The sequence below is a fragment of the Arachis hypogaea genome, chromosome 15 (assembly GCF_003086295.3).
Source record: "Arachis hypogaea cultivar Tifrunner chromosome 15, arahy.Tifrunner.gnm2.J5K5, whole genome shotgun sequence".
NCBI lineage: Eukaryota > Viridiplantae > Streptophyta > Magnoliopsida > Fabales > Fabaceae > Arachis > Arachis hypogaea.
In genome coordinates this window covers 109,805,191-109,810,809 of record NC_092050.1, presented here as the reverse complement: position 1 = coordinate 109,810,809, position 5,619 = coordinate 109,805,191, and positions in this window count along the sequence as shown.

Here is a 5,619-nt window from a genome sequence, read left to right as displayed (position 1 = left end):
GCATATCACAGTTAAAGACTTGAAAGAGGTTGATCAAGAGATGGAGATTCAAGAAGAAGAAGCACAACCTCCCATGCCCTTGGAAAGCAATGAAGAGAAGATTGAATTGGAAGAAAGCTACCAAGAAGAAGAGGTTGAAATTGAAGAAGTTTGCAAAGAGGTGGTAATTATCAGAGAAGAGCACAAGGGAGCAGAGCTTGCAATTTCATTAAAGATACCTCCCCCTAAGTTGCCATCATCCTTCACAATATTCAAGTGGGTAAAAGTCATATCCCTTAGCTTTCTAATCCCACTTGAATATGGGATACTGGAGACAGATGGTTAACTTAGAGCTCTTTGTGGCATTAAGGGTAAGAGGAAGATGGTCAGTGGTAAGAATTGTCCTGCAAGGTTTATTATGGTTGGAAGCTTTAAGTTTAAACGCAAAGGTTGGTGTAAAGCTCAACTGAATGGGTCTAGGAAGTTGTATGGCCACTTCAGTGAGAATTCAGACTGTTTGCTACCCAGTTGGAACAATATTGCTCAACAAGAAGACGGGTGCAAAGGCAAGGTCTGGGACCCCGAAATCCATTCTGGCAATCAACACTCTTGGGACCTTGTCACTTGCTTTAACTTACTTGAAGGCTTTCTGCGCCAAGTTTGGGACCCCGGAGGTTACTGGAATCATAAACATTGGTGGAGATTCCTGGATGAATACAAGCATAAGCCACCATAACAGGGAGCTCACCAAATGTCCAACTTAAGGACTTTAACTAAAAGTGCTAGGTGGGAGACAACCCACCATGGTATGATCGTTCATTTTTCATTTTTATTTAGTTTTATTTGTTTTCGAGTTTTATTTTATTTTATTATATTGAACCTGGAGTTTTGCATCACATTCATATTAACACTACATTCTGCATTTTTTCAGATAAAAAAAAAGGGATTTTCGCACGCGACGCGATAGCGTCGCCGATGCGTCCGCGTTGTATGTGCGTCGGGAAGAAAAGAATTGAACAGAGAGTCACGCGAAAGCGTGGCTGGAGGCTGATGATTGGATTTTTGATGGTTTAGAATTTCACAAATGAATTCTCGTTGCAAGTATAGTTCCTAAACCAAACAATAATCCTTTCATACAAAAGATTGTTTGTCACAAGTAACAAACCCCTAAAATTAATAACCGAAGTATTCAAACCTCGGGTCGTTCTCCCTAGGAATTGTAATGAAGTGTTTTGTTATTGGTTGTGAGTTATTTTTTGGGTTTTAATAAGAAACATGAAAGATAAATGGCAAGAAAGTAAACTAAGGCCTAAAAAGGTCTTGGCAAGGGTTGGTGGTCAAGGATCTCTATCCTAATCACTAACCACAATATGAGAATTGGCAAGGATTAATCTCATTAAATCATCCTCTAACTAGTAGTAAAGGAAAGTCAAATGAGCTATACCAAGCCTAGTCCATAAGTCCTAACTCTCCACTAATTCAATTAGTGAGAACTAGAGTCAATGGATCCCAATCATCAATTACTTGGACATTAGTAACTCAAGAGTTCCTAAGTTACCTTCCCAAGCCAAGAACATAAAACTCTACTCTAAAATCCAACCAAGCATTTTCTCAAACACTTGGAAGGCACAAAAGAAAATCATAGTAAATCAACAACAAGAATTAATTCTAACAACAATCAAATGTAAAGAATTAACAACAACAATTAAAGGAAACAACACCTACATGAATTACCTCTTATTGAATTGGAAGAAAGTAGAAGGAACAATACTAGATCTACAACAAAATATAAGAACAACATAAAGGAAATTACAACAAAAGAATAGAAGAAGATGAATGTAGCAACAAAGAATTGAGAGGTAGAAGGAGATGAAAGCATGAATTAAAAATATAGATCTAAGATTATTGAACTAAACCTAATCCTAATTCTAGAGAGAAGTGAGAGCTTCTCTCTCTAGAAACTAACTCTCACTACTAAACTAAGCTAACACTAAACTAATGGTAACTAACTTCTAAAGTATGAAAAGTATCTTCATTCCCCCTTCAATCCTTGGCTTAAATAGCATCAAAAATGAGTTGGATTGGACCCACAAGGCTTTAGAATTCGCTGGCCACGTTTTGCTTTAAGTGAACCAGGTGGCAACAACGGCGCGTGCGCGTACTATGCGTGTACGCGTCACCATGCGCGGTTTAACCATAGCAAATCTTATATCGTTTCGAAGCCCCGGATGTTAGCTTTCCAACCCAACTGGAACTGCATCATTTGGATCTCTGTAGCTCAAGTTATGGCCGATTAAGTGCGAAGAGGTTGGGTTGACAGCTTTTGCGTTTCCTTTATTTCTCCATTAGTTCTCCATTTCTACATGCTTTTCCTACATTCCCTTGGTCCAATCCTCGCCTCCTAAATCTAAATCACTTAGCAAATATATCAAGGCATCTAATGCAATCAAGGAGAATTAGATTTATCTATTTTAAGTCCTAAAAAGCATGTTTTCACTTTTAAGCACAATTAAAGGAGAAGTTATAAAACCATGCTATTTCAATGGATAAATGTGGGTAAAAGGGTATAAAATCCCCTAAATCAAGCACAAGATAAACCCTAAAAATGGGGTTTATCAACCTCCCCACACTTAAACCAAGCATGTCCTCATGCTTAAACCAAGAATGAAGTAAGGGTATGGCATTTATTCAATGGAAACTAACTAAATGCAATCTACCTATATGCAACTATCTAAATGAATGCAAGTGCTTGGTCAAAATAAATCAATTCCCAAGAAACATATATGCACAAGGGCTAAGGACTAGCAAGTCTAATCCACAATTGAATTGAGTTATTAAATATTTTTACAAACTTGCATGAAAAGAGATGATCATAGGTGAAAACATGTAATTGAGCATCAAACCCTCACCTGTAGTGTTTGCACTCTATTCACTCAAGTGTTTAGGGTCGATTCTCTCAATTCTCCCCTAATCATGCTTTCCAAGATTTGTTTTTCTTCTAACAATCAACATACATTTCATGCATGCATACAAGTATCATGAGGTCTTTTCTTTAGGTTGTAATGGGGTTAGGGTCAAGGTAGGATGCATATATGGTCAAGTGAGCTTGAAGTTTGAATCTTTAATAAGCTTAGACTTCCCACCTAACCTATGACATCCTATACAATTAAGTTCTAACCTAACTACCCATTCTTCACTTTTTCACATACTCATGCATTTTCTTTTTCATTTCGCAACACTTATGCATTGAGTTTATTGGACCTTGCTTTGGGGCATTTTGTCCCCTTTTTATTATTTTTTTCTTCTTCTCTTTTTTTTCTTTTTTCTATTTTTTTCTTTTCTTTTTTTTCTTTTGTTTTTCTTATTTTTTTTCTTTTTATATACAAGAACCTCAATGCATAAGGTTTTACATTTGATCAATACATGAGTGTGTACCCAATTTCCAATTCCCAATATTTCCAATAACATTACAAAACCACCCTTTTATTCACCCAATGTCCCAAGGTTCCTACACTTGAATGATACTCACACACACTAGCCTAAGCTAATCAAAGATCCAAATTAAGGACATTTATTGTTTTTCGCTTTAAGGCTAGTAATGTGCTAAATTAAAGAATAAGTGGGTTAAGCGTAGGCTCAAATTTGGCTAACAAAGGAAGATAAAAGGTAAGGCTATTTGGGTAAGTGAGCTAAATGAAATGATGGCCTCAATCATATAAATGCATGAATACACAAAATAATGGAAATAAAGAATCAAACAAATCAAAGATTACAATCATAGAAAGAGACTAATACACACAAGAAGGAAAATAAGTGGTTATAAGATGTAACCACACCATTAGGCTCAAATCTCACAAGCTTGTGTTCTTAGCTCATAAATCATGTTCCACAAAATATATAATTCAAGCAAGTTCTATGAAAAGTTTTCACTCAAATCAATTGGTGCCCTATAGATAGAAATTTTGAAAAATTTCATTATGTTGACTAAGCTTATTGTGTATACATATGCAAAAATAAGAAAATGCAAGTAAAAATTTTAAAAACCTAAAATGAAATGCAAAAGTGTTGGGATTAGAAATTTGTCACCCAAAATCGCCGACCGGTCGGACGACCTCCCCACACTTGTTATGTTTTCCATTCTTTCCACTTGTTGCACAACACACTCCATGGTTGCTTGAAATTGATCCAATGCTTCCTTGAGATGATCCCTTGACTCTTGTTCCTCTTGGATAATATGATTAGGATCATGTGGCTCTTGGATTGAAGGACATGAGTATTCTTCCATGGGAGGTTGTGGTGGAAAGTAGTATTCATCTTGTGGTTGAAAATTTTCATATATTGGAGGTGGTTCATCTTGGTAATAATGTGGAGGAGGTGGCTCTTGAAAATGTTGATGTTGGCATGATGGTGGCTCTATATGTGGTTCATATGGCTCATGTAGTTGTTGGTAGGATGGATATGGATTAGGGTCATATGAAGGTGGTTGGTAAGAAGGGGCTTGTGAGTATGGTTGAGAGTTATGTTGAGGATATGCTTCATAGGCATATGGTGGTGGTTCTTGAAAGTCACAAGGTGATTCACCATAGCCATTGGATTGATATGCATCATAGAATGGCTCTTCTTCATAGTGCATTGGTGGGGGTTGTTGCCATGAGGATTGATCATAAGCATATGGCTCCTCCCACCTTTAGTTATCCCATCCTTGATACACATTCTCATTATAGTCCTCATCACCTACAACATAATTGTAACTACACTCATAGCCAAAGTGAGAATTCATGATAGCAAGAGAAAAATGAAAACAAAATCAAATAAGAAGCAAGAAAATTAAATCCTAAAACTAGTAAGAGCGAACAAAAGCAAACATATTCACACTATTCACATATATACAATAACCAATAACATAACACCATTGCAATTCCCCGGCAACGACGCCATTTTGATGATTTGATTTTTGATGGTTTAGAATTTCACAAATCAATTCTCGTTGCAAGTATAGTTCCTAAACCAAACAATAATCCTTTCATACAAAAGATTGTTTGTCACAAGTAACAAACCCCTAAAATTAATAACCGAAGTATTCAAACTTCGGGTCGTTCTCCCTAGGAATTGTAATGAAGTGTTTTGTTATTGGTTGTGAGTTATTTTTGGGGTTTTAATAAGAAACATGAAAGATAAATGGCAAGAAAGTAAACTAAGGCCTAAAAAGGTCTTGGCAAGGGTTGGTGGTCAAGGATCTCTATCCTAATCACTAACCACAATATGAGAATTGGCAAGGATTAATCTCATTAAATCATCCTCTAACTAGTAGTAAAGGAAAGTCAAATGAGCTATACCAATCCTAGTCCATAAGTCCTAACTCTCCACTAATTCAATTAGTGAGAACTAGAGTCAATGGATCCCAATCATCAATTACTTGGACATTAGTAACTCAAGAGTTCCTAAGTTACCTTTCCAAGCCAAGAACATAAAACTCTACTCTAAAATCCAACTAAGCATTTTCACAAACACTTGGAAGACACAAAAGAAAATCATAGTAAATAAAAAACAAGAATTAATTCTAACAACAATCAAATGTAAAGAATTAACAACAACAATTAAAGGAAACAAGACCTACATGAATTACCTCTTATTGAATTG